Source organism: Bombus flavifrons, chromosome 13, assembly GCF_040668555.2.
Source record: "Bombus flavifrons isolate JBK064 chromosome 13, iyBomFlav1_principal, whole genome shotgun sequence".
Taxonomy (NCBI): domain Eukaryota; kingdom Metazoa; phylum Arthropoda; class Insecta; order Hymenoptera; family Apidae; genus Bombus; species Bombus flavifrons.
The window spans coordinates 5598191-5619584 of NC_138454.1; the positions used below are offsets into that span (position 1 = coordinate 5598191).

Genomic DNA, 21394 nt, shown 5'->3' on the forward strand with positions numbered 1-21394 from the left:
TTTATTGATGTTCTAATAAAAATGTTTAATCGTTCAATAAGGCTCTTTTTATTTCAAAGTATCTTCTATTTATTGGTTATATTCAAAATGTCCTAACTGTCAATTTTCATTCAATTTTTACAATTGTAAGTAGTTCAAGCGCTCCGGTCACCAATGACCACCGTGGCAGTCAAAGAGTTAATGCTTATTTGTTCTCGCATACGTAAGCTTCGATTTCGAGTTGAGGAGGGAGAAATTTGTCATAGAACGCGCGCATTGAATGTTAAGGTTTACAATAAAAATATTGGAACTGGTTTTTCACGAATGACCGATATATTTGCCTGATTTTCTTGTACGAGTTTCCCTTCAGAGCAACCGACGTGAGAGACACTGGATATATATTGGGTTGGCAACCAATGTACAACAAGTGTATAGTGTATAATGTGTGTTTACTATATATGCATACAAGGTTTTCTTGCGGAAATTTGGGGCAGTGTAAATGCAGTGTAGAGAATAAGTTACATACCCGCGCGGTTTTCTTTATAATGCCCATTATTAGCAACAATAGGATTAACACGCTGACTGCCACGCGTGTTTTCAAAGAAATCTCCGTCAGGCCACGCGTACAGTAGTACCAAGCGTTCTCTGCTCCCATCGATATTTTAGTAATGCAAATCGCTCAAGCGGTGGTCTCAAGAATGATCTTTCGTTTCATTTGTTCGCAACATTAAAAGCACTAGCTGTTGTTGAATATAACGAAGGAAAGTGTGGTATAGATTATTCCGACCAAATGGTTTCTTATGCCACCACAATTAGAAAAGGAATCAAATGGTACAGGAAACTTGGCGTTCAATTCTTTCTGGGAATTTCTGTTGTAAACGCTTTGACGGTTTACAAAATTGCAACAAGAAAAAATATAAATATTAGAATATTTCGACAATTATTAGTTGCAAAATTATTAGGGTTGTCTGAAAATGCAAAAAATCCTTGTCTTCGACGGAGTCAGCATAACATCGCCGTTCGGAAAAATGATTCCGGAAGAAGCATTAGACGCGCGTGCAAACTATGTTACGCAAATAAAAGACGTCGAATGGACCGAACAAAGGCACAAAAGAATTTGAAGAAAACAACAACTTATTGTCCAAATTGTGCCGACCAACCTCAGCTATGAATAGAATGCTTTAAAGTTCTACATACTAAATAATTTTTTTAGTAAACCATTTTCGTATTTTTATTTTATAACAATTCAACTATTATTACATTTAATTATTAGTTAACAAATTATTATTATGGAATATCTTTTCAAATACCTACGACGATCCTTCGCAAGTAGTGAAATAAGCGACACCCTAATATGGGTTAAGTGGCCTGACCAGAAACTTTGCTGACGCCCGAATACGGGTGTCGTGGCAGTCAACGTGTTAATAATAGATAATATATTAAGACTTCTTTGAAAAAAAGACGCGTTTTCGCTCTTAAACTTGTCTCTCACTCTGCTTAACTCTGCTTAAAGATTATGTTTCTGCGTATTTCATCATCCAATCAAGTAGCTCTCTCGCTCTCTCACACGTTCACTCTAGTTTCTCTTTCGCTCCGCTTCTTTCTCACCAAATTATTTCATCCCTCTTTACGCGCCCAATTCGCGCATGCCACACGCCTTCAAAAAAAAGAGACCTTATCCGATATATTATCTCTTAGCGATTACCACCTAATGACAAAATCCGCAATCACTTAGTTACCAACCCAATAGATTTGCCATTTAAAAAGTTGCTAAATTAATGAAAAATAGATTTCGTCCGTTTGATTTTAAGACGCTCGAATACGAGTTTGTTCGAAGTAAACGACGATGAAGAAGTGGATGCGTGTAAAGAAAAATGCGCTAATCCAGCGCTGATAAAGGCGAATTCGTGACCGAGTATTCGCGTTACGAGCGGTCATACGAATCTGCCTTGCAGGCGCAACAGGAAACGTTATCGCTGACCACTTTAAATATCTTCGAACAATAAAGGAACAGCGAAGCATGTCGTAATACTTACTCGGTAATTGTCGACGATTAATCGCGATCTTTTCTTCGCGAATAAAAACACTATGTTGTAAAATGTAATGGTTCTCCTGGAAAAATCTGACATCGTTATGGGGCCTTGATAAATCCCTTGATGCAACCAGTGGAACGAATTTGTCGGTTTATATAATAAATCATAGGGATAATTTGGAACTTTCTCTCGGTTATGAGGATAAATGGACAACGTCGGAGAAATACAACGACTATCAGAGAGGAAAGATTTCGTAGAATCTTGTCAGGCTGGTTTTGTTGTTGCGATATAAAAAGCTCGCTTCTAGACGTTAACGAGATCTCGAAACGTCTTGTTAATTTAATGTAATTGAATTTTCTACGCGAGTCGTGGAAAAAGTGCTTAGGAAAGGTTTGGTTAATGGCGCTCGGATGATTAATTCTTCGCAGGTGTATCGCGCGTACAAGTATAATAAACAAGCAGTTACGCTATTCTTATTTTTCCATCCTTTTCGCCAGATCTCTATCTTTCTTATTTTATTTATTATTTATTTTCTTCTTTTATCCCTTCCCATCTTTCCTTTCTCCTTTCACCCTATACTCTTCTTCTATTAGGTTATCAAATAAGTAACGCGATCTTTTTGAGAATTAAATTTCAAACAACGGCCGTTGTTACCGCTGAAATTTCTAGACAACTTAATAGAACAAAGCAGAAAATAATAAAAGGACACGAGAAAATTTGTCGCTGCAATCTAACCAACAACTAATTTCTTATTTCCATCTAAATTTCCATCTATGAAAATCAACGACCGGGTTACCCTGTAAGGGTACCTACCCTAACTAAATATTAATAATGACCTAATATCCCTCGCATTTCCTCCGAAAAACATTTAAATACAATTACTGTCTACATTACTCGCTCTCCTCTACCATAGCACCACCTTTCGCCACATAAAACCCGTTTCTTAATCGTTCCAACTCTCCCTGAACTCCTGTAAACAACTGGCGAAAAGTATCCACTGTCGCTTCGTTTCAACCCCAGAAACGAGCCCCACCAGTGTCGTATCGAAGAAATCTCTTGACAACAAATTACGGACGCAATTCGTCGAGCGGCCAACGTTCTCGTGAAAGATTCAGTAAGGTCGAACAACGTGGTGCATTAGGCAACGAGGACAGATATACGGGTGGTGGTAGGCTCGTCGATTACAGCTACGGGGCGGGCGTCGTGCCTCCGGGCGAAAGAAACAGCGAAGAAAGTGGCGGTTAAGGTCCCGGAGGAGCGACGAACTTAAGCTAAACGAAATATCCCCGGGGGCGGTCGACAAAAGGGAAACAGCATCGAGGAAAAGTTTGCTCGAGATGTGTTACGACGATGGCCGCGAGATCGTCTCTTTTCGTCGATGTGGGCGGTGCCGTGGCGAAGAAGAAAGATCTGTTTCTGGACGTGGCCGAAGAAAACTAGCGGATAAAGGCAGCGAACGTGCGCGAATCCGGTCAAAGGTTCCGTGTCGGTGAAAATGTTGACCCGGTTGCCATCCCACGGAGTTTCTCGCTCGGCTAAAAGAGATGGCGATAGGAGAGCCCTGGTCGAACGACCATTTCGTCCAATGGGATTGAAAATACAGTTTCGTACCGCTGGTTTTTCGAGGACCGTGAATACGTAAGTTTGACAAGATCGAGAGGACGTTTGGTTCTTTGCGATTCTCAGATTTAAATCCCGCTACTGTTGTTCCTTTGCTTAGTCACGTCTCTGATATCTACTCTTAAATAATAAGTTTCATTCTGAATTACATTCTGATATACTACGTTCCAAGTATCGTGATGAAAGCAGACACGAAAATCAGCGAAGATAGAGTTCGAATGGTTCGCAGCGATAATTCAATTGACCTAAAAACAAATAGCTACTTGTCGCAGTCTCGTCAAGATGGTTAAAGAATCGTCGAAATGAAAATGAAGAAGCTGCGCAGGAACGAAGTGACGTAAAATGCGAAGAGCAAGGAAGACGCGTGTCCTAAATCCGCCTTTTGCAAACATAGGGCAAGCAAAGAGATTAGAGAAAGAAATAGGACCATGAATTTAACAGTAGCATCCACTGAAACGTTACACGGAAACGTTTCTACGTAAAACCAGCCGTAGATTCTGTCGCAAGCAGGAAACATGGCGAACTGTACCTGAAATCATGCAGCAGCTTAACCAGCATCTTGCACGAGCGTAGAAATTCTCCTCAACGTAATCTACTCCTCGGTTGGAGGCCAGCAACTCATTTACCCAACCTCGCAGCTTTTTCAACGACGCATTTACGTTGCTTTCAGCCACCACCAGGCTAACGTCGGAAGCGCAACACGGCTTTCGCGTCGCTCCTCGCCGGTCTCAGTGCAATTAAGCGGCTTTTAAAGGCTCCTAATCGAATCATCATTCGCGTGTTCTCGCGTTATCCACGACACAGCGGTGAAACTGGCGAGGATGAAAGAAGAAAGAGACGATAGAGGAATCTAGAGGAAGAAAAAAAAATATATCCTTTCGTGGTGGCTTTCATTAGGTCCGTACCGAGCCTCTTCTTCGGCTCTCCCAGGACCGCTGAGCAAATTGAATCACAACTGGATTTAATAAAGCTCGGCTCGTGTTTAGCTTGTACGCGGTGAAGTTAGCGTGCCGTCTCTTGGGAAGATAATGCCCTCGTCAACTCGCTTAGCATAAAGTTCCGAGACAGTGCGGCGACATTGAGTTATCAGAAGAGAAGACACGGCGGAAAAAGAAAAGCACGGCCAGGAGGACTTCGAGACGCAATATAATTTTTTTCTCTGCCGCTATTTCCTCCGTTTTTCTATACTTCTCTTTCTCCTTTCAATTTGCTTGTTCTTGATTCCTCGTTTCCTTATTCGAAAGGCGTAAGATGACCAGTCAGGATTGCACCGATTCACGTTGCAAACTCTTCCTGGATTTTCGTTTTCCTTTTTCAGTTGAATATTCTCTAGCTCCTCGTTGAAGAGAATACAGCGGAAGCTCGCTACGCGATATTAAAAGCTGCAATTAGGGCGAAGTTTTCTCGTTAAACGCGATCGACCGTGTTTCGATCATGGGATTTTTCATTAACGAGTAACCATCTCCGTTAATGAACGACTGTTGCAGCCAGACAAGTGTCTTGATAACGCAACGTGCACGTTAACCGGCACTGTAAAACAGCAGTTTGCCGGAATGTAAACTGTGGCTACCCTCTATGACTGTTATATAAATCACTAGCTTCCTCGTTATCAAAAGATTGCGAATAAACAAAATAGGGTGCAGGTGGCTGCAGTATCAAATTTTCATCGTATCGCGCACCAGCAGGTATTACAATTCAACGCGGGAATTTTCTGGCCTCAAGAATTTATTCTCTTGCACTTTCTCTATCGAGAAGTCCAAGCCAAGTATCTAGTGAAATGGGTCAGTAGCTTTTTCGCAAAGGAAAGCAGATCTGTCGTGAATTCTTTCTGATTAACATATTGCCTTCTAAACGAATAATGTTCGCTGTTCGTTGACAAATTTGTTATACGTATATACCACAAGCTGCTTGTAAAAATGTCTATCGCGACAGTAAACGTACGACTACTGGCCGTTTGCAAAAACGTCTATCCTGTGAACGAAAATAAAACTGCTTGCTGCTCGTAAAAATGTCCGTTTTGCCGATGAACATGCAACTACACGCTGCTTGTAAAAATGTCCATCCCGCCGATAGACTTGAAACTACACGCTGCTTATAAAACTGTCTACTCCATCGACGAGCATGGAACTACTCGCTGCCTGTAAAGTGTCCATCCTGCCAGTGAACATGAAACTACTTGCTGCTTGTAAAAATATCAATCCTGCCGGTGAACATGGAACTATCTTTTTCTTTTTTTTTTTTTTTTTTGCTTCTAAAATTGTCTTCTGTCCCGTAGACGAACGTAGAATCGTTGGCGAGTTATTTACAAGTAACAGCATGGAACGGTCTTCGCTGTTCTCCGACAAGTTCCTTGCTCGTTCTACGCAACAACGGGCATGTTATGAACGCGTTTTGCGATCTATTCGCGAACACCAGTGTGAACGCGAACTAAGGCCAAGTTTCTCCCCGAAGAAACGTCGCCATTGCTCGTGATGATCGTTCGCTCGATTCTAGGATTATTGGAGATCGCTTCTATCAAGTTTCAGTGTCTGCGAAAGTTGCAGAGTTCGCCGAGTTCTCGCCATCTAGGATTATCGGAGATGGCGCGATTCTAGGAAATTCCTCGACCTCGAACGATCCTCGAAACTTTCCAAGTTTCCAAAATTTCCGTCACGCGTTCGCGACGTCGTTATCGACACCGGTCGTTACGTTTCTACGATAGGATTTGTCGCGGGATTGTTCGTGCAAATGAATCGAGACCGGAACACGTAAGCTGAACGAGCTTTCAGCTTTTCCGTTTCATCTTCTAATAAAAACGTCGCGTGTCACGATACAATGTCCAGCCAAGTAGTATACGTCCAGTTTGTAGACACGTGGACACCGTTTGTCGTTTAAATTAGAAGCCTGGGCTCGGTGTTTCGCGATATGATAAATTAAAATATTCGTACGAAATATTCCCGCGATATCAAAAATAACGTTTGCTGATGAGGAAGGAAAAAGCTTTTAAGCCTCGTGCGATCTTTGGATTATTTCTTCCCTGAATTCTATTTTTTGCATCGTTAGAAAATTAATTAAGTTCGAAGAAAATACGAAAGGACAATTATCGATCCGATATGACACACATAATCAGAGGATTTTGTTGGTGGAAAGTTGATCGACCAGGCGAGACACATTTAGTTATTCACTCGTCGCAAAGCTCGTACGTTCATCGCAATTATCAATGGTTTGCTATGCGTTTACGATGCATCAACGCGACAACGACACGATCTAACTAGCTAACTCTGCTTTGCATTTCGCCTTGCAACTGATAATATCCTTCGTTACGTGTGCATCGCTTACGCTAAACCGCGCAAACTAAAACAATCAGTCGCCATATCGTGTCATCTGTTGTGACTGTAACATGCGAAACATGAAGTAACTACGGTCTGCGAGAATAAAGACAGAGCTAGTTCTCCGTGCCAAAATCATCTACGAGTTACAAGGTAAAGCACTTTTCAAACCGAACTACCGTATAACAGTTCAAGACACGCTTCCTGTTGACTTTCTTCGGAATAATATTCCTATTTGCTGCAAGCTTATCGCAAGCATGCGAATCTTTTAGCAAGTTAGCAAGAAATCGATCTCAGAACTATTTTTAATTCAACTTTCCCCGTTCCGAAATCCTCGTTGAAATCAAATGTTTGTCTGCCACGAAATATTGGGTTGGCAACTAAGTGATTGCGGATTTTGTCATTGCCACCTAATGACAAAATCCACAATCATTTAGTTGCCAAACCAATAGAATAGAATTTTACGTTAAAATCAAACGTTTGCCTGCCACAAAATATTGAGTTGGGTTAAAATATTGGGTTAAATGAGAGATCGAAAATAGTTCAGTTATTAAGTTTCCGTGATCTTTTACTATTGGATTGGCAACTAAGTGATTGCGGATTTTGCCATTGCCACCTAATGACAAAATCCGCAATCACTTAGTTGCCAACCAAATATCTCATACAAAGTGACATCAAGATACAAAATCAACAGGATGCCCGTTCGCTTTATTTCTTCATAATTCTTCATCGTTCAGACTATTCTATCCTATTGGTTGGCAACTAAGTGATTGCGGATTTTGTCATTAGGTGGCAATGGCAAAATCCGCAATCACTTAGTTGTCAATCCAATAGTAAGAGATCACGGAAACTTAATAACTGAACTATTTTCGATCTCTTATTTAACCCAATCTCGTTTCATCTCTCGAAATAAAATTCTCGTGTGCTACAAATTTGCTCGTAAATACTAACGATAGAATACAAAGGCCTGCAGTAAATGAAAAAAAAAGAAAAAAAGAAAGAAAAGGAAAGTTATACAAAATCTACTGGCGTTTTCCCATACTGAAAAGATCAACAACCCCATCAATGGCCGATACCGCAACCATCCCCGTTTTTCATTGTTGAATCGTCGGCGATCAGGCTGGAGGATAAATCGTCGTTACGGAAGCGGAATAACAGTTTCCATCAGCTTGCTGGTCGGATGCACCGGCGGCTGCGAAGTGTCCATAAAAATTGATCTCGGGGCATTGAATGTTACAGCGTGCGATGTCCAGCTTGGCGAACATTCCCGACACGTTTGCTGAACGCACACCAAGTATATAGGTACACGACGAGATGAAAGGACCCTATCGATGAATTTCTTCGCGACGCTTTCTGGGTAAACACGCCGGTGCATATGAAGTCGTCGCACAGTCGATTTTTTTCCATATATATGAAATTGCAAATTCGAGAGGCTGGGAACAGTAAAAACAGGAGGGGGGGGAGAGGAGTGTTCGTCCTTCGTAGACACGATGGAAGACGAGAAATACGTATATTATATGGTAAGTGATCGATTCTCGATCTTAATAAAAGTGGCTGGGTGTAAAGATCGATCGGTTTTGATGGACCCTTTGCATAGCAAAATTTTTACGACACCATCGGACCAAGAACTTCGACACTCTACTTTTATAAAATGAAACTTTGACGAGAGGAGACGAAATTGTAAATGTTTGTACATTCGTTTGTACTTTCATGCGGCGGCATTTTTCTTTCCTCTTTTCTTCCTTTTCTTTTTCTTTGTGTGAGAATTAATAGGAGAAATCATTTGAATATCGTTAATTTACGAACACGATGTCAGTGGATAGCAGAGAGTTAACACTTTGGGGATGCGAATTGCACAGATCGAAACTCTAAGTTTTACGTTTCTCCGGCAACCGTCCTTTGTAACGTTCATTATTTTCCCAGCCGAGTGTGAAAATTAGCAAACGTGACATCGAAAGTGCCATTTGCAACACGGGCTCGATAAAACTGGCGACATTTTCTTGCGGATATTGCCAAGGTTTATCGCGTATCTGTATACATATAAGGCAAGAAAAAAGAAAAAAAAAAGAGGCAGCGAGAGGTTGGTGCGATATTTTCCCCTGATTCGACTGACCATCGGGGATTCGCGTTCCGCGCGAGCGCGGCAGAAGATAAAAGAGGGACAAGGGAAAGGTGGAATCGACCGGAGGAATGAAACGAATCACCGGAAAAATGAGCAATGTCACGCACCTCTGCCCTTTATTGTGACCAGATATTATGTAACCTGGTGTTCGTTCTACCGGAAAAATGACGTTTACTCGCATAACACGTTTCGCCATAAACGCTAATTGCGCAAAACGTCACGGAAATGAACAGAGAGACATTCGGTCGGATTATTTTTTCCACCGTCGACTAATTTGAATTTGGTCCAAGAAGATACAAAACGGAAAACCTGTGTTATTCCTTAGAATTCAGAGAAGCGAGAATCGGAAACGAGGATTCTATTTCTAATTGTTTTCTCGGTACGCGACGTGAGGTAGCGCGAATTCGTGGCAACAGCGGTTCGTTAGAACGTGTAATACATTTCTCATTCGCGTGTTCAATCAACAAGTTCTTGGCACTCGACGCGAGGACAGATATTTTGGCATCCGCTGTCCGACCATTTAGCTTTTTCTTACGTTTCAGGTAAAACCGCGACTGCGGTCAATTTGACAAACGATCTACGTTAAAAATACCGACAGTAAGAGCGTTTATATTTCATTTTCCTTCAGGATGGCAGATAACATCGAATTATCGATCGATATTTCATAACAACGAACGATGACGGCGATTTGAACAATGGCGTTTATCAAATACGGGCAATTTTACTCGCGTGCGCAAAATCTTGGCGAATTGTTTGCATAAGCGTGTGCCAGCGATGCGGGACTATAAATAGCGGAGGAATTCGGCATTTAGAGGCAGTCAACGATGAGTCACAAGCCTCCAGGGTGTTATTCGTAGACGTTTCCCTTTCGTTCGTACGCTAAAACAATGCTCTTTGACGCCGCGAACTGCGACTTGTCAAAGGGCCTTGCCGCGGTTCTGCACGCGGCCCCACGACGACTCTTCCTTAGTTTTCACACCAGTGTTAATTGACTTTCGACGGATTCCTGCTGACTAGTCGTCGCTCCGCTCTCTTAACACCGATCCTCTCAAATTTTAGAAGGCAGTTAGCTGGAAACTTTTCTCGATCAATTACTAGGTTGTCCGAAAAGATTTTTTAAGGAAATAATAGACGCACGATGTTTTTTTTATTTTATATTAGTTTATTGAATTATGCACGAACATAATAATAGAAATATAACGAAGTGAATGATACCTAATTCAATAAAATAATATAAAACAGAAATTGTTATTCGTCTATTATCACCTTATGAAAAGAAAGAAACTTTTCGGACAACCTATGGATAATTAAAGTTTGGAATTTTCTTTGAAAGACTTAGTTTTAGATCGTTTAGGATCATTCTCAGAGTAGCTCGATACATCTAATCTCGTTTCTTTGTAAGAATTACTGAAACATCTTAAAACCGTTATTCGTGTGTTGATACTTCTTTCTCAGATAAGATAAATAATAAAGATAATATTACGAAACAGGAAGTTCGGTAGGAGCCGGATTTACTTCGAACCTAATTCAATTCATCTCGCTTATTAACGAATATCCAAGCTTTTAAAACTCTCTCTTTACCTGCTAATTACACGAAACAGGGAATTATCGGATGAAACTGCGAAAACACCTGATATAAGCCGGATTTATTAATCCAAACACCTCGCTTGTTTATAACAATCATCGAACTACCTTGAAACTTCCACCTTTCCCGTTAATCGCATAAACCACGAAATTATGCAGATGAAACTGCAAAATGGCAATAAGTCGATCGCTAGACTTATTATTATGCCGGATTTGCATGAAAATTCCCATTTCTCAGTGTATTAGTAACCAAATACGTTTCCGATCGTTAACGTTCACGTAGTTAGCCGAGTACCGGAGAAGCTAAACCCGGTGTGTAACCAGGTTCCATCCTTTCCGCCAAATCCGTGAGTTTCAGCCGACGTTGGTAACTTCAGAAATTCGTCGAATTACCAACAACCACGTAATTTCACTCCTCCTTCCTCCGAATAAGAGTAGCTGTACGTGCATGGAATAATCGGGCCGACTATCGCGATTCGAATCGTCGCACCAACTCCACAACGAAACACACTTTTGCATTATCCGCGTGAATCCAAATCACGAGCAGCGCGATCAGGCTACTTAGCTGTCGGTTTAGTAAAGAACATGATTAACGTCGGTGTTCGTGGCTCATTATAGAACGCGTCGAGGTCATTGACACTTAACTGTCCCTCGATGGACGCTATCGAAGATGGAACGCGATTTCCGGTCTGTCTAGCAGCTGAGTATACACCGTACGCGCCACTGTCAATTCCAATGTGTCTGATTTCGAATGTACGAGTTACTGTGAGGGATGTAACAACCATGGCCCGCAACGTAAATTATAAATTGGTTCAGTTGGAATTGGTTCTATGGACGTTGGCCGATGGTGGTTGACACATTTGCAGCTCCTTAGATTTGCATTGGTTCGCGAAAATATTCCGACACTTGCACGCACCTTGACGTACATAGGGAACTTTTATGTCTTTTAAATGCACAGCATTGAATATTAAACGTATAATTGTGCAACGAATAAAAGGAGGAACTGATCGTCTTAGCTTCCGGGAGGCTGGGACGTGATGTTTCCAGCTAATATCCGAGGAATATTTAATGTTTCAGGATGGTATAACTTTCTATTCTCTTCTATCTTAACTTAAGCAGCTTTAATCTTCCATTAACTTCGCTATAAATATTACCCAATTACCCATCAAACACAAGCATTAGTGGACTAAGTCCGCTCTTAGGAAATTCTTAACACTTTGACTGCAACGCCAAAATCACACGTTTCGCTCAGGACGCCACGGGAGTATTTTTATTATTCAAAGCATGTAATGGCAAAATAATAAATTGACGATGTAATACAACATTCTTCCTCAATGGACAATTTATCTTATTGGCGGTCACCATGGCGTCTTGGTAACAGTTGATAGCGACATATTATAACAAGGCTTCGTTTATTTCAACAAACCATTCGCATTCGTTGTTTCGTCGTAAGCAAAACGCGCAGAATATATCGTCGAAACGTGTAGAAGATATTAGTAAACAGTATTTGCTCATTCTATATATAATAGTAAGGTATGTGCACACTTTTAACTTCAATTATATAATTATAAAGCAGCGTTTACGATTATTTTCTAGGGTGTGTTTATAATAATATTCGTAGATTAGCCCTCGAAGATATAGATGCAAACACAGTGCATCATTAGATGCAAGATCTGTTCTCATTTTTTTTTTTATTGATGTTCTAATAAAAATGTTTAATCGTTCAATAGGGCACTTTTTATTTCAAAGTATCTTCTATTTATCGGTTATATTCAAAATGCCCTAACTGTCAATTTCCATTCAATTTTTACAATTGTAAGAAGTTGAAGAGCTCCGGTCACCAATGACCACCGTGGCAGTCAAAGTGTTAATCGTATAGTTGTGCAACGAATAAAAGGAGGAACTGATCGTCTTAGCTTTCTCGAGGCTGGGATGTGATATTACCAGCTAATATCAGAAGAATATCTAACGTTTCAGGATGGTCTAATGTTCTATTCTCTTCTATCTTTTGACAGACTTCAGCAGCTTCGATCTTCTATTAACTTCGCTATAAATTTACCTTGTTGATAAATATTACCCAATTTACCACCAAACACAAGCATTAGTGGACTAAGTCCGCTCTTAGGAAATTCTTAGTCAGCCTTCCGTGTTGTCTGACCGCGTTATAAGTACTTACATCCCTGAATCAATTCCAAACGATAGTCCCTTCATGTACAATAAATTGCAATAACGTTTCGATGCTTTAATATCGTGACTCGATCGACGATAGTAGTCGGATTAAAGTCGATCAACACTTTCTCGAACGCGATATCAAGTCTTCTCGGGCCTTAGATTAAGTTCGACGATCCTTCAAAGGGCTGATCCGATCGACGCTTTTATCGTGGGTAGCGAGGAATTTTATTTCACGGATTAATCTCTACGACGACCTGTGAATCAACAAGGTGTGCCACTTTGTAAAAATGTCACGCTCGATCGAAAGGTGATCGTGATTCACGATCCTCTGTTGAATCAGTGCGGTGACATCGCACGTGACACGTGCATCTCGATCGCGGTATCATCGACCTGCGGTTTAGGATCCAGAAGATTAAGCGGTTTCACTAGAATAAAATTTTGCTGTATAAACAGAGGCAAACATTCCACGTATTCTGATATCATTTCCTTTCTTCGAAGTCTTAGTTAAGGTTTTACGCATCGATCTTACTGTTGTCGGTTGCCGCAATGTGTAATACATAATAATTTAACATCGTAGCAGTACATTATGAGAAAATACAATTTACACACACACACACACATATATAGGGATAACAATAGCTACAGATACACTGGAATACACTCAATTTGCGGCAATGCAACTTATTCGTATTTGAAACTGAAGGAAGCTGGCATAGCAGATGAAGTTTGAATTTCGTGAGAAGCATCTGTATATTTTCCAGAGAATCGTAGGAACAAAAGATTGAAACTCGCTCCAACGAGTTCGATAGTTCTGCTATTGAATATTTCATCGAAACTTTCGAAACGTTTGAGGCTTGCAAAAATATCCCTGAAAATTGTGAGATACTTTGAAGCACAGAAAATGAGAAATTGTAATCGCGAAGAATCATGCGTCGGAATTGAAAGAGAAAAATTGGCCGAATTTTGGGCAAATCGGACTAACGCAGGTAGCGGCAAACATCGGAACGTTTGCTACGAGCAAATGTCCACGAGGCAAAGGAAAATTCGCTTTCACGGGATAATTCACTTCAGCAGGGACGGCTTTACGAAATGAAAATTCGATTCCGAGAAGCGTCGTTCGCGCGGCCATTTCACGTTTTTTTTTTTTCTTTTTTCTTTTTTCATCTTGACGTCGCGAGTCTCGCGAAGCTCGCTCAAACTGGCTGACGAGCGTTAATTAACTCGCAATGCCATGCAGCTCCGACTAATTGGGCTTGTTCTATAATTAACCATGGCCAACTTTAATCGGTCTGGCTTTTCGTTCTGCGCTGTCATTGAAACGAAACGTTTCGAACCGATAAAATTCAAACGCAAAATTTCGTACGATGTACACGTCGTTGTATAAACTCTGAGAAAGACAGTCCAGCTCCTCATCTACGTTGAACCGGTAGAACCGTTTGTTCCAACAATCTTTCCGGTTCCTAATGAACGACTATATGGGACGAGCAATCTGTGTTAATTAACCGTGTCCTGCGTGATCGGGGCATCGATGATGTTGCCAAAGAGATTAAAGCATCTCTGCTATGACGACGGAGAAAAAGAAAGAGAGAGAATGATTTTTTTTTAATGATTCATCGAGCGTTGGCGTTGATGGATTTTCTCTGTTTTCTAAAAAATGTTATTAGAAATTTGATTGGTAATTAAATGGAGATTAAAGTTAGTTTGTTATTATCATCGAAAATATGGTAATTATTACTTTGATATGGCTATCGATCTCAGAGAAAGTAACTTTATTGCCTATATTTTACGGTTTTTCCAGCGCTGTTCATACTGGCTAGCAGAAATATAAAAATTCAAGCGAAATATCTGCGGAATGGAACGAGAGACGTTCCTCTAATGATTCATCGATTAATTACGTTCTAAAGTATTTCGTCTGTGCTCTCCGTCTGCTCATTGGCAATTAAATGGAAATTACGGTGGAGTTATTTTAACATTATTATTGAGAATTTTTACCTCGAAGTATCTGTCGTCCTTTTGAAAAGATAATTGAAAAATAATTCACCTCGTGACTTTCAAGCATCTCCTTTCAAATTGTCAATAACTTTTTAAACAAACTGACCAATGCAAGTAGAAAAATTTCATTGACACATACTACGTTTCCAATTAAAATATCGCATTAAAGTAAACATTTTTCTTAAACGTTAGAAACTTTACAATGTCGCAGGATTTCTATGTTTTAAACACTGCCGACTAAACCTATGCATAGTCATGTCGCTTCTTCATCGGTCAATTGCCGATACGATCGAGAGAAGAATTAAAGACGGCCGATTAAGCTCACAGCGAATCGTTCGAGAGGAGAAAGTGTGTCAGAGTGTCGAATCCTTTTTGAGAAATTTTCAATGGTCTCCGAAGATTGGAACAGCGACTAACCACGAAGAGAAGGCAGCTATTTACGACGATTTCTGCGGAACACGAGGACGCAGCTTGCAGCCAGAGGCGGTCGTGCAGAAGTGATAAAAGAGAAGAGAAAAAAAAACCAGCGGGAAACAAGAGAGATAAAGGGCTGGCAATAAGTATCGAACGAAAGACGATCGAGAGAAAGGTTGAAGGAGGCGGACAGGGTGGGAAGAGTATCGCAATAAAAAGCTGAGAGAAAAACTGATCGGAAAGGTTAAATGCTGACGGCGGATAGACGCGACCAGACGGCGTTCCCATAAACATAACCCATGCAACCGACGTAAAACATAAAACTGGCTGAAAGAATGATGGTCGACGTAGGACGAGCACAATGGTACCCATTCAAGCAAGTTTACGCGGCATCGTTTAAGCGTCGTTATCACAATACGGCGAACCTTCGTGCCCTGTGTTCCATCCAACGTCGGACCTGACTAACGCGTAGACGTGACACGGGTAGAGGAAAGTCGATGACGAAAGGCAAGTGTCGTTTGTGGATCGTATTAGGAAATTCATTGGCTTTCATTTTTATGCTACGCGTTTATGGGCAATTTCAGAGTAAAAATGTACAGAATTCGGAGGATACGCGAAGATATGGAAAATGTGCAAGATATTAACTTAATCTACGACTTTCCAACAATTCCTTCACGTTCTTGCGAATGTCGCGGCAAATATTTCTTTCCAACGTCGTCTTCGTGCCAGTGAAACTAGCTAATTACTGTTTCCAATCAATTAGCACGTCGAAATTTACGAACGCGTGATAAATCTTGTGTCACGTAGGAGACACAGAATATCGCGAAATTGACAGGTCACCGGTGATCTCCTCGCGTCACAGTTCGAACGTTTCACGAATAAGATAAAGAATTGAACTTTAGATATAGTCAATTTATTGTATGAATCCAACAAAGTGACGGTTCAAAGTGTTAGAATAAAGAGAATGTCGAGAGCTGATTTTAGGAAGGTTTGTCCGAAAAGTGTCTTTCTTTCGCAAACGTGTCTTTTACAACAGTGCAGCTTCGTACAAACGTGACATCAAGTCTGTGAAATGTCGTGGTGTTTATCTTAAAAGAATAAAATGGATCCTACGTAATTCGACAAAATAATATAAAACAAAAAACGTTGTGCTTCTATTATTTTCTCATAAAACGGAAGAAACATTCCGCACATCCTAATAAAATGCTCATACTTGCTCATTGCTACTTAACGGGTAGAATAAATTCCAGGCCTCGTTTGTTCGGTCGTGTCCACGAGGATATGAAACTGCATAAAGGTAAGTGGACGTATCCAGGTAGAGACAAATCGTAATAACATCAAGCGAGAGAAACAACGTACGTGAATCAGAAATTTTGCTATTGCAATTGCCACGAGTCATAATCAGAGTAGTGTGGTCTATGAGACATTTAACACGTTGATTGCCACGCGTGTTTTCACTGAAATCTTCGTCAGACCAAGCGTTCTCTGCTAGGTACTTCCATCGATATTTTAGTAGTGCGAGTAAATAATTTTTTTAATAAACCATTTTCGTATTACTTGTATAACAATTCAATAGTTTTATTATTTCCTCTAGAATATCTTTTCAAATACCTAAGACGATCCTTCGCAAGTAATCAAATAAGCGCCACCCGAATACGGAAACTTTGCTGTCACCCGAATATGGGTGTCGTGGCAGTCAATGTGTTAAAGGGTGCTTAGTATATATAAAATACGAGCTGCGCCTTCTATATCGGAAAGATATAAAAAAGCAGAGTAAAAGAAGCCTTTATGGGTATTAACACTTTGAGTGCCACACCGAAATCACACGTTTCGCTCAGGACACCACGGGAGTATTTTTATTATTCAAAGCATATAATGGCAAAATAATAATAAATTGACGATGTAAGACAACATTCTTCCCAATGGACCGTTTATCTTATTGGCGGTCACGGGTGACCACCGTGGCGCCTTGGTAACAGTTGATAGCGACATATTATAACAAGGCTTCGTTTATTTCAACAAACCATTCGCATTCGTTGTTTCGTCGTAAGCAAAACGTGCAGAATATATCGTCGAAACGTGTGGAAGATATTAGTAAACAGTATTTGCTCATTTTATATATAATAGCAAGATATGTGCACACTTCTAACTTCAATTACATGATTATAAAGCAGCATTTACGATTATTCTCTAAGGTGTGTTTATAATAATATTCGTAGATCAGCCCTCGAAGATATGGATGCAAACACAGTTAGATACAAGATTTGTTCTCATTTCCTTTTTATTGATGTTCTAATAAAAATGTTTAATCGTTCAATAGGGCACTTTTTATTTCAAAGTATCTTCTATTTATCGGTTATATTCAAAATGCCCAGACTGTCAATTTTCATTCAATTTTTACAATTGTAAGAAGTTGAAGAGCTCCGGTCACCAATGACCACCGTGGCAGTCACAGGAGAAACCGTGGCGGGTCATATATGACCCAACGTGGCAGTCATAGTGTTAATACAACGATCTTGAAGACGTGGCGTCTGTTCTGAAGAGCAGATAGTCTGTCAGGTTCAATGATTACGAATCGAATATCGCTTATACGTAATTGCAAAGACATTATTCGTAAAACGTTGCGCATAATGCCATTTTACATCGAAGAAGATACAACGATTCGGATTCAGTACGCTTCGATACGAGATTATTGTCTGCGAGCCAAAGTACGTAATTTACCGAGGAAGAGAAGAATACAAAATGAACGCGAATTGAAGAAGACATTATCCCCTCTGATTCGATTTAGACACACCGATGCTGAAAATTCATGGCGGTTGCTCGATAATCCGACGATCCAGTCCTATCGATACACTCACGTAATTAGCTAGTATTGCACGAGTTCCATCAATCTCGTTCAACATGTACGTTGCACGGCTCGACCACACGCATCGTGCACCTCTAGTCACGTTTACAATCTCTGTAACATTGTACCTCACCGATACACGCTGCATCCTCTTCATTGTCGCAATAATTTCTAATTAACCAACGTTGGACCGCGATCCTCGTTCAAACTTGGACTATCCCCTTTAGAATCATCATAGACCGAAATACGAAATAAATCAGGTTAGATTGCTGCAGAGAGAGGCGGATATCCCAGCGTGATATCAAACACACCGACGTTTAGTTTCTATAGGGTGGTGTTCAAACCCATAATGGCTCATAATTGCACAGTCGGCGGCCGATTGAATCCTATTAATTTCGGTCGTCGTTGTAGCTCCCTGCCGCTATCATTATCAACGTTGTTCCCTGGCTGAACGTCGTGCTCCCTTGAAAATACCGTGGTCAGTCTGCGCTAGTACCGCGTAATTAACGTAATTACCGGTCAGCTTAATTATCGTTCGATCGAGATGGAAAACTTCCAAGTACAAAGCTTCTGTGTGTGTAATAGAAGCAAGAAGTTTCGATAGCTGCTTTTATTTCCAGCTAACAGAGTGCAACGTTACTGACTCTGGATGACGATATGGAAATTGTAGAGAGCAAATAGAGAGAAAAGAGAGATCGGTGGTTGAAACGCAGGCAGAAGCGCGAGGATTACGAGTGGCGTGTAAAACGAAGTTTAAGTGTAAGACAAAGTTTAGAATTTGTTTAACAAGCGAATAGAAAATGAAAAGACGAGATAGTTCGAGGCGATATTAACGTAGCTGTTGATTTTATCTCGGCGTTTTTCGAAGGAAAACTTTCACACAACGGCGACGTTACGCGCTACATGCAAAAGCTTTTCCGCTGAAATATCGCGTAACCATTTTGGCTAGATCTCTTAAAATGAACAATTTCTCTTCGATCAGTAAAATATAGAATCTGTATGAAACATACCGCAGAATTTTTCAAGCCAATTAACCACTGTAGAAGCTTTAAGAAACATTTCTTTACAAAATTCGGTATTTTGAAATTACGATGACGGTGCAGACCCCTAAGAATTTAGCAAATAGAAACGAGTTTAGGGATGATAAGCCTGTTCTTTGTACACGAGGATACTCGCTTCAAAATTATCTATGTTTGCAAAGTGACAGAATATCTGTACCTCGAAGAAGGCGAATAGATTAAATTGGAAAGAATGTAACAGTGTAGTTCGTGTTTGATTTTTTTATGGAACGAAGAAGTCCGTTTTCCATGGCTTCAGCTCGCTTTAATACAGGTCACAGTGGCAAAAAAGAAAAACCGGCCAGGCCCGAGTCCAGGCCAGCACAGGGAGACATGTGTTACGTGTTAACTCGGCTTTCTCGGCGACCAGTTGCATCAGCCGGAGGAAACGACGAGATTGCCAGTCCCTCTGGCTTCAGCCTGCACAGTCAATTAACACTTGCTGCTTTTTTCATCCTTCTTTTGCATATTCCTTTTTGTCCCCTTTCGCCTCTCTCGTTCGTTCGTCGATGAGCAATGTGACTTTCGTAGCGAATCAGTATCGATTCGCTTCGATTATTACGCCAAGAGAAAGAGAGTGCAGTTTGATTGAAAATTCTTAAAAATTCACATACGTTTTTTTTTTTTGTATTTTTCTCTCTTCTATAAAATCCTCTTCTATATCTATGCTTTCAAGTACTGCTTCCCTATTTCTTATTCTGTAACACTTTGCTTTGATATTACATTATCGCGTGGCTAATAAGCAATTTCTTTGTACCAGTTAGCAGTTCCTGTTCCTCTTATCAGACTCAAAAATATGTACATAGCGATTAACCGCAATTACTTTATCTTCTAAACTGTAATTTCCTTATCTTCTTACGAACAAGAAAAGATCCTTTTACAGTGGGTTAATGTGGGTTTCTTGTAGGAAGAGATGCCAGTAAATTTACAGTAAAAGTAAAAGAAGAAAATGCTGTAGAAATTTCCATAAGATCTGCGTCTCGTCGTTCAAAATCTGATACCATTACGAGTTTCACAGCAGAAAAAAGCACGGTTCTGCTGCTCGAATACTTGAAAGCCTCGAAACGTTACTTGAAAAACCGTGGATGCAATGACTCAGAGGCACGCTATTACCTGTTATTTCTTCCGATCGTCCTTCAATCACAGACATATTTCATCCTTATCGTCGACCATAATCGCGCCGGTTTGAAAATTCACGCGATACAAGACAAACGAACTTCCAACGCGATGAAATATCGAGAGGAGGGATTTTATCTGCATTGGTTCGATCCAATGGCTCCACGAAAACAGCATTTGCAACGACAAATGCCGACTCTCGTGAAACATCAGATAAAAATGTACTTAACTACTTGGTATTATCGCGAATTTCTCTGAAATTAGCAGTCCGATAAAATAAAAAGATGGCTATATCGAACGTGAAAAACGAAAAGCGCCCGAGGCAAACGTTCATTCGGGTCACGCGCGTTGCACGAATTAGCGTCGACGAATAGTCATTAGCGTGAACTTTTAACAAGCGTTTGGAGCAGATGCGAGCATTCAGCAGCAAAACTTGCAACAAAGAACGGCTGAATTCGGGCGCAGCCTGTACGCTTCGACATCTGCAACCGCGACTTTTTCTCATCCGAACCGTTTGCAACTCAACCCTGTTGCTAATTGTTCTACGAAAGCTTCCATGCATCGTGCACCATGGATATTATTTATTCGCCTATTTGCTTATGGTATACAGAGATCGTGCATATTGGGAATCTTTCAAAGTAAACGTCTGAGCTTCGAACGTTAATCAATTTTCAACATTCATCACTTTCAACGTTAACACTAGAACTACCACATCAGTCAAATTCACTGGTTTTGCAATTTTATTTTAAAATTTCTACTTCATGTTATATTTTTCTTCCGCAATGATGTAATAACTTTTACAACGATAACTAAAAGGATAATATAATGAATTTCTGTTTTTATATATTTGAACTGAAAATAATTTTGTATCGAGGCTACTTATACCAATAACAGTCAAAATGATTGATACATGTCAAAGTGTAAAAGGTCCTGCAATCTGTTTATCGAACCCCAATTAACCAGTTTCCTCGTTTTGTACAACTTCCCACACGTTTTTACAATTTTCACTGCGTATCATCCGATACGACGATATCGGTTATCAGGAAAATTCCGGATCGATCGCTAGATCGCTAGACGCTAACACTAGAAATACCAAAATGACTGGTTCTACAATTTTATAAATGTGTCAACCGTCGTTTAGGGATCCCAGA

The 21394-nt window shown here is 40.4% G+C and overlaps 1 protein-coding gene across 4 annotated transcripts in view; it reads right to left on the minus strand.

Annotated features, from left to right (window-relative positions):
• LOC138186424 (dystroglycan 1) overlaps window positions 1–21394 on the minus strand; it is a 109409-nt gene that overhangs the window by 42004 nt on the left and 46011 nt on the right. The gene's annotated exons all lie outside the window — the stretch shown is intronic.